The following is a 24,780-nucleotide window of genomic DNA, read 5'->3' on the forward strand; positions in this document are numbered from 1 at the left end:
TTAGTGCTTACAGTACCTATTACTGTTAAAAGTAGTGCTGGAAGAGGACTGTGCAATAATTAAGTTTAGGCAATGCTGATAAATTAAAAATAAAACATGGGTGTAGAAGTTGCTTATAGGAGCTTGTTTAATCTTCCAGTTTTCCCCAAGTTAAATATCAAATTATTGCTAATGCTTGGCATCCATTGCAGGAATTTAGTTCAGATACACTCATCGAAAGTGCTCTTATCATTAGAGGGAGTGATTGTGTCATCTCCAGTAGAATTATTCCACACCACTGGTATTTCTTGGCAGACTGACATGTTTTCACTTGACATTGCTGTAACCCCTGGGAAAGAAAGCGAGTCCTACCTTCCTGTGAATAATTCATCAGTGAGCCATCATACTCAAGTATTCCAAAGTAATCCTTTCTTTTGAAGGAGGAAGGGAGGGATACCAAAGCCTCTTTTTCTTTTCTTCTTTAACCTTAATGCTACCAGGCAGCCTTACCTCTTCATAAGCATTCTTCCATAGCAATCTTCCCTCCCAGCAAAGAGCCAGAGGTCCCTTCCAACCTAAACCATTCTGTGAACTAACGCTCAGCACTGTTCTCTCGGTACGTAAATTAATCCATATTATTTTTCCAAAGGGTTCTGGAGCAGCCCAGCTTTCTGAGAGTGCTGGATTGTCTGGAGTTGAACAAGAATGCCAGTAAATGAGACTTTTTCTCAAAAATCCAGCCAAGCAGCATGGCTTTCTGTTTAGTTAAAATATGCTAGACTATATTTTCTAATGACAGGGTATACTGACATTATTAGCCATGAGCATGCAGACCTCATATTAAACACTTGGCAGAACCAAAATTCTCCAAGTCCCTCTTTCTGGAAAGTGTGATGTTTCATATTTGATCAGGCAATGAAGAGCTTAACATTCACAGGCATGATTAAAGCAGCAGCAAAAATATTTACACTAAGTCAGTTTGCATAATTTGTAAGTTATAAAAAGTCTGGATTTTCTATTTATCTGGATAAATGTTCCTATTGCTAATAACAAGCTTAAAAAGCATAAGTTAAAACATAAGACCCAGTGTAGCATATTTTCTTATTTTAGGTAAGCCATTCTTAGTTCTCCTTTTTGAAGGCTCTACTACTGGTACTTTTTTTTTCATAAAATTGTATCAATAGCAGATGTTCACTTTATTCTTTACTTTTTCACTTCTAATATGTATTTTTCATGTCTGCTGGAAAAGCTTGGCTATCAGTTTAAAGCATGTTCTTGATAACAGGCAGGCAAGGGCTGGATGAGCCATTCCTTTATTCTTATGTGCAATATCTTGGGTATTCGAAGGGCTCTTTAGTGATCCCTTCCCCTAAGAAGCTCAAATAATTCCTGGTATTTTATTAATCTGTCAGAGCAAGGGTTGCTTCTGAATTTATCTTGGTATTTCTGTCTGAAACAGCTGTGCAGCCTATGCTTCAAATTGCCAGCATTAAATCAACATAGTTTTCCTCCTCATTCTTCATCAATTTGTCATATAGATAAGCCCACTACCTGCACTAGCTATCTTCCATTATCCACTGTTCTCGCTGGTTTCTTCCATATACTTCCATCAACACCCACAGAGGCTTTTTACTCTCAAATATATTCTGTCTGTTTCTCTTTAGCTTTTTTAACTCCAGTGCTTAAGACTGCAGATAGCTAATGACTCTAAAAATTGAGCATGTCATATGGCTTATTTTGCCAGTGATATAGCTAGGTGGTTTGGACTTTAATCTCTTGACATCATAAAAAGGAAATAAATAAAAAAAAAAAAAGAGAAAAGCAACAAGAGAAAAATGCATCTTGATGATTTTTGTTATTTATGGTAACTAGCATCCAAATTTCTTTTCTAATTATTGAAACTATACACACTAAAAATTTACACATTATGGGAAAGTGATTGAATACACCTTACCCTCCATTATGAACTAAGCAGGAAGTGCCCTTCATGATCAGATTTTTACCCCCATGAAATTTAATCATTATTCAGATTCCTGTTTTTTCATATCTTTGCTTGTTCTTAAACGTGCTTTCATGACATGTATATGTAACCTCCCTAACTAAGGTGTTCTTATTTGCATTGTAAAACAGTAAATAATGTCTAATGTTAGTATTATAATGAATACTGGATTTAAAAGCTCATGCTTCATTTTTCTACATGCTGTATCAGCAGCAGAGTGTTATAGTCTGTCCTGATATTTCACTGTGTAAATTAGACGGCTAAGGAAGGAAAAGGAAAAACAGCAGATATAGATTAAGTGACCTGTTCCAGATCACAACGCACAACTTTGACAGCATAAGTAGATTTCCAGCCCAACCTACTAAATCTGGAGTCATGAAAAATATAATCCTAATTTTTAGGAAAAGGTGAGGGATTTGAAATTAACTTGAATTTTATTTGTATCCTTTCTCTGCTTCTCTACATAAATGACTGCTTACAGTGGCTGTTGTAAACATCATTTAAATGTTTTTCAGAAAGTACTGTTTTCAGTTTTCAATTATTCATTTTTTACACTTAAGAAAAATATTACTAAAATGAAAAAAATTGCATATGAAGAAAGACATTGCAAAGACTTGCTGCTTTTCCTCCATTAGAGCACAAGCACAAGTTGAAAAGGGGCATATGTTTTTCATAGCGTGTAACCTCTGCGTGTGGGCACGTTGGATACTAAAATAAAGAAAGAGCTGCCAGACTTTTGTACAAGGAATATATTTATTTGCAAAGGAAAAGATTAGCAAAATTGTCAAAACACCTGAATAAAAATAAATTCAGAAATAAAACAAATGGGAGACTACTTTAGAAATGTCTGTAATTGTGCAAGGTGTTTGCACATAAATACTTTAAAAGAGATATTTCCTCTTTCAAAACAGACAGAAGCTGCTGATTCCCTCTGCTTCCCTGTTGCTGCTGCGGGTGCCCCAGGCTTTTTCCTCTAGTGCAGCTGTGCTCCACTGAAATAAATGGCACTTCCTGGGGACTACATCTTTAGTTACTGGTACGAGAGTCATCATAACGTGCAGTGAGATATTTCAGTAATGCTTTCAAATGACTATTAAAACACAACACTGCATAATAAAATCACAATTGCATGATTGTGGATAAAGCAACCAGTGACACAGCTACCTACAAATTATTCCCCTCAAAGAGAAACTAGTAGCAAAATTGTAGGGCAGCAAGGAAAAGCCTAAAAAAAACCCAAACTCTCAGTGGTGTAGTCTCACTGCTGTCTGCCTCTTCCTAGCTCCCTCCCATTTTTCTGTTTTGGCTTACAGTCTCTGAAGTTCTGAGTTTTCACAGGTCAGCTCATCTATTGCCTCACATCACAGGGAATTATCATTCAGGCTAATATGAAAACCGGAAAAGCAAATTCAAAATATACCACTGTCTTCAAGCAGATCCCAGTTATTTCCTATATAAACAATATTTAAGAATTATAGCAAAGAGTTCCCTTCTATTTCCCAATATCTACCAGTAAAGGCTACAAACTATTCACATTTAAGTTGCTTCTGATGCAGCACATCTTGCTGGCTTCTCAGGACTGGGACACACAGAACTCCTCTGCCAAGGGCTTTACAACAGTCAAGGCTGTTGATCTCAAAAGGGGCCAGGGACACCTTGCCTAATTCTAAGTACTTTGTGTGTCAAGTAGGATGCCAGTGTATCAAGGCATTGAGATTATCAGTGGAGAGCAATGTACACCTCTTAGGGCAATTAAATACGGACTTAGAGTTCTGCTGGGTGCTTGGAAAGCGAGCCCCCAGACAACTAAGAGTATCTGGCCCTGGGCTTTTTTCTTTCCATACTTTTGTGCTTTTGGTTTTGGTCATTTGCTTATTCTACCCTTAAATACAGTTTGCTGTTTGTCACATTTCTTTTTTCTCTTTTTTTAATTTGTGGAGCTAGGCTTGTCATCCCGGACCCGTGAAGGCAATGAAAGTTACATCTGTAATGCAAACAGGAAGATAGCAGCACTTCAAACACCAGCATATTTTTCAAGCAGACTCTGTGTACTCATAAAACGTTAGAATTTAGGATCTTTCAAGTGACAACTATGACTGCCTCACTTAATGTCATATTTCTAGAAGACCCTTTCCCAGCCAATGCTCTTTAACCATCTGTCCCCTAAAGAAAAAGGAGACGCAGGTCTTGTGTTTAAGCTATTTCTTCTCCAGATGGAAATATTTCCTATGACATTCTTCACTGTACTTATTAAAGAGTATGTGGTACCTGCTTGGGTATACCAAGACCACATATTTGTATTGCTTTCTTTGTGTGGCTCATAACATTTGCCCAATTATCAAATCTTTGTGAATTCAGTTATTTTTGTAACAGGATTTCAGTCTAATCTTGCATTCTAGAGTATTTATTTTATCATTGGAACTGTCAAAATTGATAGTAAGTACTTTGGCACTTTGTCTATTTAATGGCCAGTTTATTTGGGAACAATTACAGTTATCTCATATGTTTCCAGCATGTGTTTCTGAAAATAGTCTGTCTCCGCACTATTTGAGAAAATCAGTAATTGAAACGTGAACTGTGTGCTGCGAAACTAGAAGTATATTCTAGTTTTGTTTTCTGCTTGGGGAGGAATCGGGTTCCAGCTGGAATGGTCATTTGTTCTCTCTCTGTATTTCGTTTCTGGTGGGTTGTTCTACAAGCCTGCAGGGTAGTGTTGCGGGATAAAAACCTCCTGAACATACCCTAAATATGCTTACCAGTATGTGCTCTGCAGATATGCAGAATTACCAGGTTAGAATATTTGTAATTTAAAGGATATTAATTTCTTTATATCTTAGATAGGATTTTGAAGTGTCAGAGAAGAAATGTTTGCATTTATATTCAGCAGATTCTTTGCCTTAGTGTAAGGAAATTATCCCTATAAAGATGTCCGAGGAAAATAGTCTCATTTGATTCTTTAGTAGCTTAAATGCATCACTTAATTTCACCTGTTTCTTCAGATATTTATGTGTGTGTATGAATACAAATTCTCAGGATTAACATGTTTGGGAAAGTTAAGAGCTGCTGGAAAGGGGACAGTGGGTAGTTTCTCAAATTCAGCATAATTGAGACTAGAGATGCAAACAACTGCTCTTGGTATTGATAGCTGTACCTAATTTTCTTCTGATGATTTGTGTCATTTTGAAAATACATGATTTTAAAGATGAAGCCTTCTATGAAGCTGTCAAAATCTTACAGTTCACATTTCAGAAATAATCAAATTACACCTTCTATACTTAACTAGAGACCAAAGTGCTTTTCACATGCAGCACTGCATTCAGCACAAAAACAAATGCTAATGTGACTATCGGTACAGGACCAAACTTTATCTGAGATCTGGGGTGTTGCCATGGCAATTCCAATTGTTGGAAAAAAAAATCCCATTTTGTGCTTCATTCTGACATTATATTGCAAAATGATGATTATGAAGAAACATGCAACCCAAAAGGGGGAAAAATTCTCCTTTGAAGATGTAAAACATACTTTCTATCCCATTTACTTTTTGTGAAACTCTATGTGCCCAGATTTCTGAGCTCTGTTTTTTGCAGATTCAGATACATTATTTTTCAAACTGCCATAATAATACAGAATGTTATTTCTCCCAAGCGCAATAATCAACGTAATAAGAAACCCAGAGACATATATCCCATTTACTATGCAAATATCAATTTCTATTATATTATACTGCAGACATGGACCTCACTGTTGTTTAACAATACTTCCTACGTTAGTCGAAACATCTAAAATACAAAACTTGCCTGTTATTTATGCATATCAACTCTATAATCTATGTAAAATATAATCAGAACAGCTCATAACAGTCAATTAGATCAGTCATTTCTGTTTCTAGTTATAAAACTGTTTTTCTACCAATACATCTCACTGTGAGAAAATTGATATGGATATTACCTATTCCTTGCTAAATTGATATAAAACATGCTTTAAATTAAAAAACAACAAAACAAACGAACAAAAAAAAAACCACAAAACAACACACAGTGCTTCCAAAAGAGAAACAAATGAAGAGGTAAAGTTAGGATTTGGTTTGCACTGCAATTCACACAAGTTTATTGTACATCCCTTTATGTAGGGATAAAATGGGAAACACTTCCAGAAGAGAACTAATTCTTGCAGTGCTGCATTGCTGCTTTATAAATAAATCATTGTCCTTTCTCTATTGATCACTGGAACAATCCAGTCGAAGAATGCTGACTTAGTGCAGCCCTTCTTAGTAGTGCTGGATTGAGAGAAAAAGCCTGGTAAGTGGGACCCAAAAGCAGGGAGTAACAAAAACCCCACACTGGTTAGAGATCAGGTTTGATACGTAAAATCCAGCCCTTGATTTATTTCTTACCTCCAAAAAAGCTTGACAAAGAAGTCGATTCCCTTTCCCTTTCCCTTTCCCTTTCCCTTTCCCTTTCCCTTTCCCTTTCCCTTTCCCTTTCCCTTTCCCTTTCCCTTTCCCTTTCCCTTTCCCTTTCCCTTTCCCTTTCCCTTTCCCTTTCCCTTTCCCTTTCCCTTTCCCTTTCCCTTTCCCTTTCCCTTTCCCTTTCCCTTTCCCTTCCTTCTATAATGACATTGAGCAGGGGGAATACTAAATATAAGACAATACTAGTTGTGATTACTGAATGCTGAAGATCTATGTATAATGTATTCTGAAATTTTTCTAAGACATACTCAAAAAGACCTTCCAAGTTTAATCCAGTCTTTTTATGATCCCAGTTATGGTATTTATGTGTCAAGAAATAAGGGCTCAAGTCTTCCAGGAATATGTTAGACTTAGTAGTCTCTTTTGGAAAAAAGTACTGCGTTCCTGCAAATTGAGGTGAAATCTGAATTTTGTTTGGTTATCTCAAAGATCACAGCTTGCCAATGTGTCAATTTTGTGATGTCAGATTGTTTTAATTTGTTAAGATTGCTTGTATCAGGCCCCAGGGCTCTTCTAGGAAGAGGAGTAGCCTGTTACAGCAATGAGCTGAGCAATACTACTGTTTCCGCATGTCTGGCCTTTATTATCAGTATTGGATCTTAGAGCATATTGGATCTATATTTTTATACACCTTACAAAACATGTCTTTTGCCAAAACAAGTAGTAGGTGACCCTATCAGGACTACACTCACAATGTCATTATGCAGAACTTTCAGCTACTTCTAGAATATAAATTTATTCTTTTTCATAAACCAAGATTTACTGGTAGAAACAGGGCTCAGCTGATGGCAGATTATTCCGGGCCATGGTGATGCATAGCTTTTAGGGCATGTTGTCATCGCATCGGTTCTTTCTGGTTCCCATCAATTACAAATACTTCCAGGATGCAGATCTGTAAAATGCAATTACATATTCCGCCGGTTGTGTTGTCTCAAATGTGGCAATCGGAGGCAGCACACGCTCGTTGTACTCCCCCCTGGCGCACAGCTTGCTGGCTGATAGGACGCAAAGTATTAGCGAGCGTTCTTGAACACAACAGAGGCACAAGGTGTCGAGCAGGAAAGCATGACGTGAGGGACCGCTGAGGTGAGCGCTGCGCTGAACTGCTGGCCTTGTGCAGGGCGGCCAGGCTCCTGCCGGCAATGGGCCCACCACGACCGCTCCCTGCTGCCCACTCACGGCACCAAAACTTCCCCAACCGGAGCAGTAAATCCAGAGCAAAGGGAGTCCAGAGACCGGGTCTGGAGGCAGAGGCACAGACCAAGGCTGTCCTTGTTGCCAGCATGGCAGAGGCACCAGGCCCAGCCCTCGTTTCCAGTGGGCTGGTGGCTGACAGGCTTCCCCTTCTCCCGCAGCGCCCGCTGAGCATCCATTCGTGCTTTCTGCCAGCACGCCGAAAGGCCTGCCATCAAAACGAGCACAGTGAACGGGGACGTGTAGCTATACGAAGCAACGCAGCGTGCCAAGAGACAGGCAAACAAACGCAGCGTTGTTCCCTATTTTTTTGACCATCTCCATCTTCCAGCTGAAGCGAGGAGTCTGACCGCTGACCACTAGATGACACTGTTGTATAAGGCCACGCTCAGCATAATGGCTTTAACAATAACTAATTTACTTACGGAACATGTATGTGTATAATTAGGAGTCATCAATGTCTTTCTTTTAAAATAAAATAAGTTTACCGTACCCAATTAGATATTTCTTCCAAGATGAATTTCATTCTAATTGGGTAAAACTATGCTACTGGCTTAAAACATGGCAAAGGGTGTATTTGTATCCACTTCCACGGTTTCCATATTTTTTTAGTTCTTGCAATAAATGGATCTGATTACACCTTTTAAATCGATGTTCTCTCAAACTGGTATGACATAAATGATTGTTCTGTCATTGTGATTTTACTGCCATTGTTTTCGGTGTGTGAGGTTTGTTAGTGATATCTTTCTTAATCTCATTCTGTCTTTCCCCCATCCTCCTGATTGTGATCTTGAATCTGCATGTTCTTTCCATCAAAACTGAAGTAATCTATTTAAAGAGGCAACGACAGTCACCATGCGTGACTGTAGCCTGACCATGACACTGCAGGCTTTCGAGCAGCCGTGAGATCAGTAATCCCCGGCTAATGAACGAGAGCTCCAAAATGTCTGTTGTGTGGGGGTTTTCTTTAAAAGCTCGGATTTCCTGTAACTGAGCATTGCCAATGGAAAATCTAGTTTTTACAGATGTCAGACTAAATTCAACCTAGGTAAAATGCAAATTCGGTGCTTTTCTATAGGGGAAATGAATGCATTTAAGCTTCTGTGTGAATTCAGAAGGACCAGCTAGGCAGAGCCACACCCAGCATGGACAAGGCTTACATCCCTTCCCAAAGAAATTTCATTAATGCCTGAATTTGCTTTGCCAGCTGAGTTCTGCATATTCCCACCAAAATGCCGTGTCATGTGCCAGTGCAAGAACTATGCTCAATTTACAGTTCCTGTGGAGCAGTAACAGTTTTGGTACGGGTGATCAGCTCTGGTGACAACGGGCAGGGACACCGCCAGTTTCACCTTGTGCCTGTTCCTATCAGTCCATTCCTGTGTCTGCCTGAACAGAACTTGTCTATTAAATCTTGATGGCATCTTTTAAATTAATTTCAATTCTCTTCTGGAAGAAAAAAAAAAAAAAAAAGCTACTCCTGTGACAAAATAATGGCAAAGTCATCTGAGAATAATTTTCAACACGTGGTTTATAACTACATAGTACCTCAGAAGTAGCTTGTCTATCTAACCCATTTGTGCAATGCTTTTTGTGCTATCCCAGTATCTCATATACAAAATTATGGGCTATTATATTAAGTCAGATCTGTGTCTTATTTATTGAAGTGTTGGTTCACTAAATAAAGGATCACACTGATGATTTGAGCTGGCTAAAAACCTGCTTGAAAATTATATATTTCAGCTAAAGGTTTTCAACAAGCTCTATTTTTGAAGCTGAAGTGCTTCAATTCCCAATGACCAAATTCATTAAAATATAAATTAGCCTAAAGAAACAGATGAATTTCAATGGAGTATTTGCATATCATATTTGGTGTGAATGTAACAGTTTCTTCATGTAGACTAACAGCTACTGCAATCTTCAGAGCCCCATGGTTGAGTAAATGACTGTGGGGAGAATGAGGAAGCAATGAGGACAAGGATGAAAATTATTTGTACTAAATGTGAAAGAATATTGCAGAATTTTGCAGCCTGAATTAAAGCATGTGTTAAAACAGTTTCCTCAACTAAGACATGTCTTAGCTAATCAGTTAGCATCGGAGGTATATGCATGTCACAGTGTTCCAATCACAGAAAGAGATTTAAGGAAATAAATGTCATGTTTCAATCGTATTTTCAGAATTGTAGATAATTAGTGATTATTGCAAAAAGGAAGAATATGATCTGAGAAATAAAGGTGAAGAGCAATCAGGCTGGGTGGATTACAATGTCATACCTCTGGGGAGTTAAATGATCCACCTGTGGTAAAGACCTTTGCATCCGCAAAAGGCAGGAATAGAAATTACTCATAAAGTTTGACCTGTTGTTCTGTAAGTAATATAGCAGAGACTCCAGTACGGACTATCTTGTCAATTCCTTTTAATAAATGAAGCTGAACTGATATAGCGGCTTCTGTAGTTTCTCTGATCTGTACCAATTCTCTGCTCTATGCCTTCATGTGTATTTCCCTGAATTACTGATGCACTGGGCCAGTGAGTTTTCTGGGACTTCAAAGCCAAGCCTTTCACTTTGCCTTGTATAAAACATGTCCAGAAACTGGGTATTGGAGAGAATAAGTAGGGAGAAAAATATTGATTTTAGATGTTTGGATAATCTAAGAAAAATGGTGTTGTCCTCCCTCTCCCTCTCCCCCCGCTCCCCTTCCTCCCCCCCCAAAAAAAGGGGAAAAAAAAAAAAAAGAGAGAAAGAAAAAAGGCCATCTCTTCTTCATTTTGGAATTTTTACCTTTCTGGTTTTTGTGCCAAGTTTCCAGAAAACTCTTTTGTAGGGAACTAGCTCCCTATAAATGCAAACAACAACTACGAATATTGCATTTGTAACTTCTAGAAGGTACTGCAATACTGGAGAATATATTCTTAAGACACTATTTCACATCACTTTCCAGGAGAAAGGATTAAAAACGGCTTCGTTAGTCTTCAAGAATGACTGGCATCATGTTCATCAATGGCGTTCTGAAAAAGCTCTTGACTGACATCATAGTGCACAAACCTGATTAGCTCTAATGCAATTATCTTTGTTAGCTTTTGTGATGTAACTCAATGTATGTCATTGTGCATTGCTTTGACGAAGTAATGTTAGGAAGAAAGTCAAAAGAGCCAAATAATCCCAGACTTAGGCGCCCCTTGTAAAAATGACTGAGGCATTTTGAAGCCTACAGGTCAATAGACCTTTATACTTCTAAATCACCTAGAATGTCTTTGAAAATGTGACCTTTAAAACAGTCCAAACAGCTTCAGGAATCATCCCAGAGTTTCAAGATAAATTTGGAGTCAAGTGAAACAAGGACTTGCTGAATACAGATTCAAACTGAGAAAAAATAAATTGTAAGATCTGAAGAAAATAAAGTTCCAGGACTAAAGCTTTTCAGAACAATGTGATTTTATGTTATTGTCATAGCCCACAAGTAAGTAAGTCACATGAGCAACTTGAAGTTTGCAGGTAATCTAAGTGTTACTATTTCTACACTTTAGGAAAATGTTTTAATAACTAATTGACCTGCAAGCTTTTATATTTGTTGTTTAAAATATCTTCTGTCATTTTCTTGATATTGTGAAATTTTTCATGGGTGAAAGAATTTTTAATATTTAACTTTGTAGCATTTGAAACTAGCCCATATTAAATCATTTTACAAGAGTTTTATAAACTTTATTTAAACTGAATCCAAGGAAATAGAAAAAAAATATCGCAAATGAATAATTTTTAAGGGATTGGGAAGAAGAGACACCTTTATATAAAGAAATGTTTAGTATCAAAGCATATAAATAGCTTTAGCTGACAGCAGAACAGTAACTTCAAAAGATCACAAATTATTCTGAAATTTTAATAAAAAAGAAGGTAGATGTATTCCATTCTGAAGATATAAAAAAAAAAGATGGCTCAGTTCAGTTTTTCTTTAAGCATTTTTCAGGCAAGCTTAACTTTTGATTTCAGTATTTCTAGTCCTGATTTGCACTAATAAAAACTAGGTGCAAATGAGTGCTGATGAGTCTGTACTGAAGTTAAAGGAATAGTTAAAAATGTCTATGAATATTCATTTAAATTCAGAAATGAACTCCAAATTGATCATGTCTATGACTCTTTGTGAATTTGCTGTCTATGAGCATATAAGCACTTGAAATTAACTTTCATGAATATTTGCAAAAGCAAATTTTCAATTAGACTTTTCAGATACTTGCAGAAAATAAATTCTCAGTGATATATTTAATTGTGATATTTGGATTTCACATCGTGTTGCTTGGTGTTTGTGACCTATTCTATGCTACTGCATACCTGAAGGACTCAAGGTTTTGTCTGGATGGAAACATTGGTGTACCCTTATCTTGTTAACTGTGGGATTCATTAAGAAGCAGAAACTAATTAGAACATATAAGAAAATAAGAAACAGTGCAGATTTCAAATTTCTATTTCAGTATTTTCTTTTTTAATGTATTGAACACTGTAGTTCAGCATGAAGTGAATATTAGAGGCCAGTTTCTCCTCATCTATGGTGCCAGGAGATTATCATCGGTAAATTCTGTGATTATGTCCAAGCAGTATCATTTTAAGAAAGTGTTGTGGTTTTTTTCTTTTTTTTCTTTTTTTAATTTTTAACCCCTTAAGACATAAGAGTCGTGACAGATTTCAAAGGCTGTTAATTTGGAGTAATTTAGAAAAAGCAGTGTGCATGTGATCAATGACTGTCATTTGACTCCAAAATGTGATGTGTGGTTTCTATGAGAAGCTAACTTCAAGTAAGAAGACCTAAATCCTATAAGATGTTTACATAAAATAGCATCATGGTGTATCAGGTTTAAGCGTAGTCTTCAGTGTGTTGTGACTTGCAGGAAGAACTCAAGCCAAAAAAAAAAAAAAATCTTATTAAGGGATACAGTAGAAGTGACAGTTGAGGAAGTCTGTGGCAGGGGAAGAAACCCTTCCCCGGCGGGTGAGCAGGAGAACAGGAGGTGTCCTGCTTGGCACATTTACATTTGTATTCCCAGAAACAGGGAGGGGAAGAAAGGATGCCTGACCCCTGCGTGGGCCCAGTGAGCCCAGTTCAGACCCAAGCTGTGACACGAAAGCTGTGACGTTGTGCACAAGAGCCCAGCCATTTATTTTGCTGGAATAAATGGATCCCGATTCCATCTTTTACCTTGTTAAGCGAAAGGCACGTTCTCTGTGTCTGATTCAGGGCATTCTCTCACGTGGGGACTGAAGAACTGTAGTACATGCCAGTGCACAGGTATTCCCTCAGAGCAGGGGAGCGTTGTTCCCACCGAGCGACTGGAGTCAGCCGGAGGGCAGGTAACGGGCAGTGCTGGGTCAGCCTCCCGCAGCAGGCACAGCCAGTGCCTCTGCCACGCAGCTGGCAGAGGGAGATTGTTTATGATGCGTGAGGTACCCTAAGAGGGTCGTACAGCTCAAAAGAAATCAGCTCAGGTTTCTGAAGCCGAGACAACTAAATTACACAGCATGAGCCCTGTTCGCTTACAAAGGTGCTGAGTACCTCGCATCCCATGTTTGAATAGTCTGCAAGCTAAAAAAATATTGTTGGAAGAAATTTGTGAGTAATTTAAAGTCAGCAATTATCTGGAGAGTTTTCTAAGAGATTTGTAGACAATTTATAAACAAAAAATGAAGGATTAATAAAATTATTTTGTTACATATTTCTTCCTCATCTCTAGTTTTGATACTGAAGAAATCCAGCCCAAGTGCCTAGAAGGCATACATGCAAAGGATTGTATTTCTTGTATAAAAGCTATACAATGTGATAACACAGTTGTACTGCATATTCAGTTTTGATATGTAACCTTTTAAATAAATTGGAATACTCTTTGTGCCTATACTGGCACACACCGAGATATCATAAACAATAATTTCATAAAGGTCACTTCATCACTAAGCACTTAGAGCTTGTGGCAAGAGCAGTATAGGGCTATTAAGGGACCTTTATGCTTCTATTTGTTGGTGGTCCTTAGTATTTTTGCTGCTTGGAAGCTCTTTTCAATATAACAGCTTGGTAGTCCCTTCCACTGTGGGTCTGGCTGTGCAGTTCTGTGCCGTGGGTCCCTGTGGTACCCTCCTGTGCTGCAGCACTGGCTGTGTTGTCCAGGGGCTACTTGAGGAGAGAGCATCCTTCCTGCTGTGAATGTGGAGGAACACGGCAAGATCCAAACCACAGAAAGCTGCTGTCCTTTTGTGTCAGGAGCATTTCACAGCGAGCAGTTATCTCACCATCCTCGGGAACGTGGGCAACACTTGAGTGCCAACAGCAGTGTGGAAGGTCTGCGGGACCTGCCCGAGGTGAGAGGTACCAGGTGCCCTGTGAGCTCAGTGCAGCTGCTCAGCACATTACACAGCATTTCCTCAGTCTGCTGTTGCCTCCGAAGGTGCTAATGAAGCTCTTGGTGGAACCAATTTATTTCGGTCCAGCAGAAAACTTGTTTTCTTGGTCTCACTTGACTCCTGCTAAATATTTTGTCTCAGACGAAATTTTTGGAAGATCATAGCCCATCCAACCAACTTTAAAAATAGCCATATCCACTGGTCTTTAGACATAAAGACCCATTTTGTTACAAACTCTCCTTATATAATACCTGCTGGGCTGTTCTTTCCTGTGATTGACAAGATAGCCTAAATCAATATCATTCTATTTTCAGACCTCTTATTTTAAGGAAACCCACAGCTGTCCTGCTGGCAGTTAGTGTAGGGGGAAGTTATTGTTAGTGGCATCAGAGGACACCCTAAGCAGGGTAAGTGGAGTCTGTGTGGTGTTATTAGAATAGCCCCTGGCCTGTGGGTGTGGGCGGCGTTCGGGGGGCTCTGCCCGAGCGAGGGGGCCTCTCTCGCAGCCGGAGGTCAGTGCTGCCTGCTGCAGGAGGCGACTCGTCCTGCTGGCAGGGATGCTCCTGCGCCTGCTCTGCTGCAGCTGCCCTCGTTGCAAACACAGTGCAACGCAGAGCTGGGGCAGGCAGCCTCGGTACCCGCCGGCTTCTGCTGCCGGTATCTGCGCTGCAGTGGTGTTTATTCAATACCTAGGAATTTTATTTAAAATTATCTCAGTTCTCTCTCAGTGAGAAGCCCTTGAATGTATGATTCAAAGCTTTGATTTTCTCTTCTGTGGAAGACCTGTGCCTAGCATCAGTCTGTGATCTCGGGGAGGTTACATGCACTCAACAACAGAGATGTATCAGCCCAAAAGTTTAAATTACCCAGGTGACTCTTATCCTAGAAAATCTCTTCACTGTTTGTGTGGGCAAACTGTTAAAAATCAGTATTTCCCAAATTTAAAGTACCAGTGAGGGTTTGTTGCTAGCCCCTGCTGTATACCCATGCAGAAATCTATCAATAGATTGTGTTATTAATCTCATTTAAATAGTAACACATTTGCACGACAAAATTTTATATTAAGACATATTTTCAATGGCATTATAAAAATGTGTATTTGTAAGGTTTGTTTTAATAACACCAAACTCAAATCTAGGTTTATACTTTTTGCATATCACTCCACAAAATGGTTTCTCCTCAGGTCAATGCATTGTGGCTAGTAATTTTGCTTTTCTGGTAGTATTGCTCTGACCTTCCCAATCAGCCCTGCTCACTGAATCAAAAGGAATTTTGCTTTTGTAAGATACTACACAATCTTCCCATGAAAGGGATAGGACATCAATCTCATAGAAAGGAATAAAAGATGAAATTTCCCTTATGATTGATAAACATCATTTGTAAATGAACCTGTTTTGCAAAATGGTGAAAAATGGTTGCAGCTGTTAAAAAATGGATCAAATATGAAGAAAATAGATTCCCATAAGAAAGTATAAATTTGTAAATGGGGAATATGAAACGATTTTTAGACATTAAATTAACAAATTAATTTGGCTGACATTACCTCCAATTTACATAGAAACCATTTTTCATATTTTCCATGTAGACTGTTTTCTACATTCTGCTGTGACTGAGGGGAAAACACAAAGCAGATGAGTCCTTTAAGGCAAGAGAAAACATCCCGAAAGTCATTTCAACTCATTCCAAGAGCTGTGCAGCAGGCAGAGATTCAGTGAATGACAAAGGCATGCACAGAGGGAAGCAGTGATGCCAGGGTAACAGCTGGTAGCTGAAAAAGCCCGGTTTGCTGTTCCTGATGGTACCTCTGTGTGGAGGCTGGGGTGGAGCCGTTTGCTGACCAAGCCAGGCTCCAGCAAGAAGGATACAACTGCGAAGTCGCTGGTCCGGAACTCGTGGCTGGTGAGGTCCCAACCAGTTGGGAATGAGTGACTACAGCAAAGCTGGAGGCTTCTTCCACACTGCCATGCACAGGTGGAAAGCCAATTCCTTTGCCTGGCCGCCTGGACTCAGTGGAAATAACCCCACCAAGGGAAGTTCGGATGGGCGTGTTTCAGTTTTGTTCACATACTAGATGTTGCTGCTAGGCTAGGTGGACATACACTGGCCCATTTGAGTTCTCCCATCTCTTATATCATAGGACTCTGAGGCAGGTTTTTAATTTATAGGTGTTTGTGTCCCTAATTCTTTCTGAACACCCCAAAGCTGAACAGCTGGTGAAGGCCAAAGACATGGTGCAGGCACAGAACACGACTGTCCTTTCTTCTACTCAGGCATGTAGCTAACTAGCAAACTAGCTAAGGTGAGCCTTGCATGGTGGCACTGAGTGACAAAAAGAAAATTGCGAATGTGCCTAAAATTCAGGACCTCAGCTTAACTCATTATTTTAGGGACAATTTAGAGAGAGGATAGAGAAGGACACATGCATCCAAAAAACAGTGCATGCATAAGAAGTCTAATAAATATTTCTGATTAGTTCCACAAGCAGTTTAAAAAAAAAAAACACGCAACTGTTCAGTATATCTGCTATCATGATCTATTTTGACATTGAACTTCAGTAGCAAACTACATGATACAGGCCAATTCACATTGACTGTGGCCAGGAGAAATAATGATAGTGTGAAGATATTAGGAAGAGAGAAGCAGAAAAAAAATAGGCTGCCCATTCTCCTTTCTTTCATCTTTTGCACAATTTGGCAGAGATATGGGGAAGGGGCTTTTTGCCTCTTCAGGGAGAGACATAAACTTGGACCACACAGACTCAAACTCTGCCAGCTTGTCATTCAGCTCATGCATTCAAGATGTTGCATATTAATAGCACTCCCTGATGGCTGGTGGATAGGGGTCTCTCCACCTATACAAAATAAGCCTCTTGGCACAATAAAGTACAAAAGACGCCCACATAGGAAAAGAAATGCACTTGAGAACTGGGTTGGAGAAACTCTGCACAGATGCTCATGTGCAGATGCATATTTCAGATGTTCTTTTTCCTGATTAGCATGCAGCAAACTCACCTGTTTTGCTGCCTAGAGGAGTCACAGCAGAAGTGGAGAAACACCTGCGTGAGTTCAGTTCTTTTTCCCTATGAATATGATTTCCAGAGCATGCTTTTTCAATTGCCCTTCTGTATAGCCACTGACACCCCTTTCATTCTTCCTCTTCAATATGCATAAGCCGGCAAACATAGGCTAGAGACAAAGCATGAGAAGGGGTGAAGGGAATGTGGACTGGTCGCACCAGCTCTTCCTGTACAGGTGCCTTGGGATGCTCAGGCAGGATGGGTTCTGGCACGGCTGAGACAGGAGGATGAGCTCTCAGGAGCTGGGTGAAAAAAATGGCACTCCTGATTTGCAAATGATTCAATGTTTGGCACATACGGGGCCTGACTTGAGGTCTGGCCATGAGATCCAAGAAAATGAACCAGCCTGCTTCCTTCCCTGAGCCTGCGGTGTGCTGGGTACCCTAAGTGTCTGATCTTACTTCTCATACTGAGCTCTACAGGAAAATCCTATGTATGCCAGGGAAATAAATTTCCTTTGTGCTCTGCTCCATCGTAGGTTACTCCAATGGCAGAAAGCGCAGTTCAATTCTAAGCATGTGTTTTGCAAAAATGAGCCTCAGGAGGAGAAGGCAGGGGGAGGGTTGCTTGTACATGTGTGGGTATCTGATGCAATCCACAGTGTGAGCCACGTTTTTCTGGATATTTCAGCATATACTGAGAATGACACATGAACAGTCTAAGCTATTTTCAGAATTGACAGTTTTTCTTTTCACTCCAACAATTGCTTCTTTAATACGCTAGAGTATGCAAAGTGCTTCAATAAACTTTTAATTAAGAATAGGCATATCAGCTTTAGCCAAAGCTAGACCTGACCTGTTTTGACCTTGGTTAACTTTTTGAAACAAATTGTTCACCTTGGCATTTGTTGGTTTCTGGTAAGGCTTAAAGTAGGTGTCCTGAAGCAGGGTAAGAAAGATTGATTTTATGATGTTCTTGACCAAGGGAAGACACAGCAGAAATCTGTTCTGATGGGAGACAGGGGCTAAAGCAGCTTGGATATATTTTGATCTGAGCTCTCAGATATGTCTTTCATATGAAATATTCAAAATATTTGAGGTTCTTAAAGAGCCTTAAAATCTTCTCAGATCCTTACAGCTGAGAACAGATTACAAGCAGAATTCTTCAGATTAATAGGAGATGGATTTTGCTCCAGTGGCTCCTGCGTATTCTTTGACTGAAGTCTGCTGATTGATACCAAGAATGGATATACGCTGTGGAGGGGGTCTCTATTTTCTCTTAATCTGTCTAAATCAATTAGATGTTTGAGGTGTGGCGTTGTATTTCCTAGGAAGTTCATTTCTCTCTATTACCCTCATGACAAATATAACCAATCTCTTTTGACTTTGCAAAGGAAAATGCATCCCACAGAGCTAATGCTGTGTGCACTATATGTAGAAACATATGTTTAACGAAAGATGAGAAATTATGGATCAAATAACGATGTGGAAGCCACTCTCAGAAACAATGAAGATCATTCTGGATGAACTCCAAATATCATTACTATTGTTTAATTTCAACTCCAGTCCTGCATCTGCTTAAGATAGTGTCAAGGATAATAATCTCACCAGACAGATACAAAATACAAAACTGAAATTACGTTGCTCAATTATTTTGTTTACTAGTGGTGTTAAACTACTGTTTTTGTCTGAATCATGCAAGAGAGCTATGATTTTTACCTTTAAACTTCTCTGAAAATGCAGCAGTTTAGCGTCAATACCTATTTCTTTCCAGATTATGTTATATGAATGAGTTTGATAGGAGTCACCATGGTGAGGAAAGGATAATGGAATTTCAGGTAAGAGTTCTTCATAATGAATTCATTCCTTACACCATGTTAACACCCACACATGGAATTAGAGACCCCTGTAACACAATGCAACAATTTACTAGAAATCACAAAACACCAATTATAGAATTGGATTGAAATTGGCTGCCAAATCCTCCGTCCGTGATAAAAGAAGGATAGGTAAAATCGTGCCAGCACATTTTAACTCCTTCCTAAAACTTCAGTTGGGTCCATTGTGTACTTCCTCGGTGACAAAGAAGTAGATTGACTGCAGTGCTATGTGTATGACATGAAATGACAAAATAAAATAAAATACAATATTTCAGGAACAGCAGTGAATATGAACTCAATTTGAATCGTATTTATTTAAATAATCAGAGCAGTTAATTAACCTTGAGAATCTCCCGATTTATGCAAGTGAAAAAGGAAAGAGAGTCAGGTTCCGTATTGTATATTTAACTTGATAAAAGAAAGCAAGCCTTTATGGAAGAAGCATGCAACTGAGGATCCTCAGCTGATATTTTATAAAAGCACAATTCAGTGTCAACATTTTACAAAGAACTCTTAAATCCTCAGACTAAATCTTGTCTGTTTTTACTGGTAGCAGAGTACCAAACTGTAAGCAGAACTGAGCAGGATCTGACTTTCCATCACAGACAGTTAATAATTAAATCAAACATTATATTCAACAATAGAACATATGCATCAGCTTCTTTCAAATTGCATTTCCTTCCTGTTAGATCCATTAGTGTAAACCAGACTGCCTTTAGAAAACCCCTTATTGCTGCTGTCTTTCAGCACAGTTCCTGAAATGGATAATGTGGTGCATATTATGGGCAATTACACAGAACTCCCTAGTGATAGGGTTTTAGAGTTTCAGAATAAAACAGCTGGAACTACAGGGCTGTAAACTAATCTGAAAAAGAGACAATAGTAAGACATTTAATGTACATTGTTGGAACATGGACAAAGACTAGATGTGAAATACTACACATCACCATACCTACTGTATCTCACAGCATCTTCTCTACAAAACCCCATTTAACTCTTGAAAGCCAAGACAGTCAAAAGCCAAAAATTTTGCCATGAACAAATACATACACAGCTCTATAACCCAAGCTAAGCAGAAACATTAAAGGAAGAAGTCTTGCTCCGTAGCCCTGTTTTTTCTCTCAATATCAGTGGAGCATGAATCAAATGCAGAACCCTATTCAAAAATAATAATTTATTGATGAATGCATAATAAATATATACCTAGATATTCTAAGAAACTATTTTCCTTCTTTCTTTTACTGTTTTGATAAGCTATGAAAATTTAGCATTTTGGATGCAAAAATTGCATTTGGTTTTGGATATATCAAGACTGCTAGAATATCTGGGCTTGATCCTCCATCAATTCAAACTGATGGCAAAGCTTCCATTAATTTTAGTAACACAGGAGCGAATTTTTAGAATAGCACATGCATCATTTGGAAGCACAATGACCATGATTACATGTGTAATCACAGTAATTGTGCACACAATTACTGGTTGGGTATCTAACTGCCTTTCACAAATCAGTTCCTCTACTTGCATGTATACTCACAGCAGTAGCCTGTGCAAATACAGTGCAGGCCAGAGCATCCCTACCTCTGTGCTTGCCGCTGAAGTAATACAGAAGAAGGCTCTGTCTGTAGCAGTGTGTATGTGGGATAGAGAAGCATATGTTTTTGTTTTGGTGGTGTGAACAATAAATAAGAAAGGAAGAGAAATGGTTGCAGTGTCTCTTTAGGAAAGTAAAAGTGTGAAACTACTTCAACTAATTTTTCAAAAGGACAGAGACCGATTTTCACCAGCTCCTTTCTTGTGAGCCTCCTTATCAGCAGGGTCCAGCAGGTATCAGCAAGTTCACATTTTTTTAATTCTGTGTCAAAATTATCAAATTATTTAGAAATTAACAGTACCATACTGAAATAAAATAAATAAAATAAAATAGCCAAATAAAATTCAGAAAACCATTCAAATTTGTAACCTAGTTTGCTGTGAATTTCTTACATTGCAGAATGTGAAAACAAGATGTTCTGACTAGCTCTAGTTAAAAGAGCCACTCCCTTTCTCAGAAGATTGATTTTTACAGTCAAGAGGGTATATAAAAGCACATCCTTTATAGATAGTGATAAGACTTCTGGATCCATCCTTTTGCTCAGCAAAACAGTAGCAGGAGAATAATTCGACACAAAACATTTTATTCATCTGTCCCTTACAGTCATGGCTTCCTTCTTCCCTTGGAGAGCAGTAAGTCTGTTTTCCTTTTCCAGTAACAGCTTTATTGCAGCATCTTAAAGGGAAACAAAAAGATCAACAGACTGGGTCTGGCTGTGCAGTGCTTACTCTCCTGAGGAGTCTGTGTGAGGACAGGCTGGGACGAAAGTTAACATGAGGGAAAGCAGAAGATAGAAATTACAAGAAGGAGAATACCCTCTTCCTGAGGGAGGAACAGTCCCTCTTTTAAAGAATAAAAGTTCTGTGTTTGCATTAGGATTAGTATGTAGAGCAATGAACTGAAGATTCACGGAAAACAAGGCAGATCCCTACCCCTGCTTCCATTCTCACTGCCATCTTGGCAAGGCCGAGGCCTATGCTGTGACAGGCCTCATGCAGTGCTGAGCCCACTGGGATTGTTGCCAGAGAACATGGCCTTGGGATGAAATAGCTGTTTGCACTTCTGCTGCTCCTGATTGCCCTTCATGGTGACAGGGCCAGTGCCAGCACTAGAATTCATACCAAGAGCCCTGGGTCTGAGGGGTCCTGGGCAGGGCCATTATTCCCTGGGAGCAGTGTACCTCTGTGTGGGCACTGCCACACTGCCACCTCCAACAGCAGTTGCTTTTAAAATTAAACCAGCTTTACATGTGGGAGAATGCTAAAAATGGCTAAATGAACTTGATAGCATGTTGCTAGGGAAAGTCATCTAGCTTTGGAGGCCTTTAATGACCTACACATCGTAATTGTTCCAAGGGGGAACAAGCTTGTAAAATTTGCTATGGTGGTAGTAATGATTACAAATTACGTGTGCTGCCTAAATGAGATCTGTATGACAAATACAATAATGTTTGATGGTATTTGGGTCTTGACTTCACAGGCGTTAGAGGCTGGGGCAAATCTTGAAGCTCAACCCCATATCTAGGATCTTTTTTTTCAGAGTCCAATATTTGTGTTGGCTGGACACGTTTGCAAAGTAGCCATACATAAGTAAATCCAGGTGCAGTGTCCTGCACTTCAACATGAATAACTATTCAGCAGTTTTTTAAAACTTCATTGTAGTACTTGGATCCCTTCCTCTGCAACCATTCTGCTGATAATTGCAGCAGATTTTGCTCTAAATTTCTTTCTAAATTTCTCACTGAAGTCCAGTCAGAGGGAATTTCATCACAGTACATTGTTCTGGGTCTGTAATATTGTAAATAGGCGTTGCACATGTGGACTGAATTCAGTAGAAAGCATTAAATGCTATCTCTTTTGTAATTAACATGAGCACTGTATGAAGTCTTGAAGCTAAGCAATCCCATAAGTCATGTAGAAAATGTTTTTCCTGTGTACAGATCTGAAGTGTTATTCAAGAGAATTCACCCTAAAAGAGAACTGTTGGTACACAACAAATATAAAGTTCTGAGACTGAATGCTGGAGAAAAGTTCTCTCAGAAATATACATTGAGTCTTTGATAACGTTGGTGATACGTGCTGCTTCATCTGCTATCTCTGCAAGTGTGGCCTCACTTTCACTGTTATTCCAACATGTGTCAAGCGAAACAACAACAGAAATATGGAAAAGGATATAATTAACCTACTTGTGAACATTAACCTTAAATATCGTGCTAATTATCTCACTAATTTAATCACTGCAGATCTCAAACTTGATTGTTAAATATTTGATTCTGCAAATTGTTTTTGATACAGAGGTGTGGATAGCTTTCTGTGAATATAAGTTACTATATAAAACTCCTTGCAAAACCATCGTATATTCACACTCCAGCCAACAAACCCCACTGTCAACAAGACTTTTAATGGCAATCACAGAAAACGTGCCCTGGGGCTATGAGATATAGTGCCCTATTATTTGTAAATCTAATGAGCACATTGTGCACTGAGTAGGCCAGGGTAAATTTCTGTCTGCACATCTTCAGGTTTGATTCCACAGGACTCTGGACTGGAAAGCTTTTTTTTTTTTTTTTTTTTCTTCTTGTTTCTTTGGTTGTGGTTTAGCTGTATAGTTGTGCATTGAGTGTTATCTATTCACCTCCTGATTACTTGAGCCACTCAACAGATGATGTCCTTGATCTTCAGCTCTTCTTATCAAGTGAATATTTTGAGCTAAAAGTAACCTAAAATGCGTTCAGATGTTCCAACTACCATGCCGCCCAAAGTGGCACTAATTCCCGAGAAGAAGCTCTTGAATCGGGGAGTGTTTGTGGAGGAGATGAAAGCTCAGTGTTTGCTCCTGCTGCCCAGAAGGGAAGTGGGCTGCACTCGTGTTGCCTCATGCCAGCACCCCACAGGGCCAGACGCTACTGGGCTGAGCATAGCAAAGCAGGCCCAGCGGGACACCTCCAGCCTCTGTGGCTGGGGGAGCAATTGCCAGGCCATGGGAGCTGGGCAAACTCCTGGACGGGAGGAGAGACAAGCCAGGGTAAGCCCAGAAGGCAGGGGGCAGGCCCTTGCACCCCCGATACACCAACCTTCCTTCCCATGGAAAAGCTAGGCCTCCTTTCCTCCATCTGTCCACAGGTGCATCATCCAGCCACATGTTTCAGGCTGTACGCACGTCAGTACTTTTTTGACATTATCGTTTTCATTTTTGTTACATGTGTCTTCTTAATTGTAAAGAAGGTGGAAGATTGGGTTTGACGTTATGTTTCTGCACCGTAATTTTTACTATTGGAGGAAGGTGCAAAGGTATACTAAATCCAGGTGATGGCTCACACCAGACTCCTGTCAGAAGCTTTTTGATTGATTAGATGTTCATACAAGTAATTGTTTGGGACTATATTATTGCCATATTATATATTATTCAACATTTCTTTCTGACTGACTGTATTTATTATACATTTGTACACATAATTCACACTGCTTAGTTCATCTCTGGCAATAAGAAACAAATTTCTGTGAATTTAGGTGAATAAAGCTGTATTTGCCTTGTTAGTCATCAGAAGTGTGGTTCTTTCCATGCATTATCTGAATTTCTGTGCATTTTTTCCCTTCATTTACTCAAAAAATGACTTCAACACTAATGAATACTGAAAGACAGCCAAGACAGGATGAACTTTTGGACAATTTATGCAAGCACGACAGATGAGAATAGATTTACTATAAACATGTCAGGCACAAAAGACTTGACTGCTTTTTAAATACAGTGATACTGGAAGAGATTTATGGATATTTTCAACTGTTCATTAAAGAGAAAAAATATTTTGAAACTATAGGCACTCTCCTTTTATCCATTTTTGCCTTCCAGGCTGAGTTGCAAACCTTTGATGTTTTCTTCACCAAAAAATAAAAGTAGTTATGAATTTATTTCTCCCAAGCACTTTCATTTTTGTGTCAATTTACAGTTTTTATTACATTCCTGGCAGTCCAAATTATTGTGTTTGGAGAGAAGCTAGAGTCCACAGCTTTGAGTTTTCTGAAAATAGGGATGAAGTTCACTTAATGATGCTTTCTGGCCACTGCCTTTTTCCTTTTCCTTTAGTAATAAAAGGTTAATAAAATCTATGAATACTTTAACTGTCTGCTAGAGCAACCAACCAATTAAAGGTTATTCTAATCTAAATGACTGGAAGCCACTTGAATTGAAAAAGTTAACATGCAATGGCTAGTACCTGCTATCAGATTCATAAAATGGAAAGTCTTAGACATGAAAACCATACAGAAATGTAG

Source organism: Anser brachyrhynchus (genome assembly GCF_964034855.1).
Source record: "Anser brachyrhynchus genome assembly, chromosome: 8".
Classification (NCBI taxonomy): Eukaryota; Metazoa; Chordata; class Aves; order Anseriformes; family Anatidae; genus Anser; species Anser brachyrhynchus.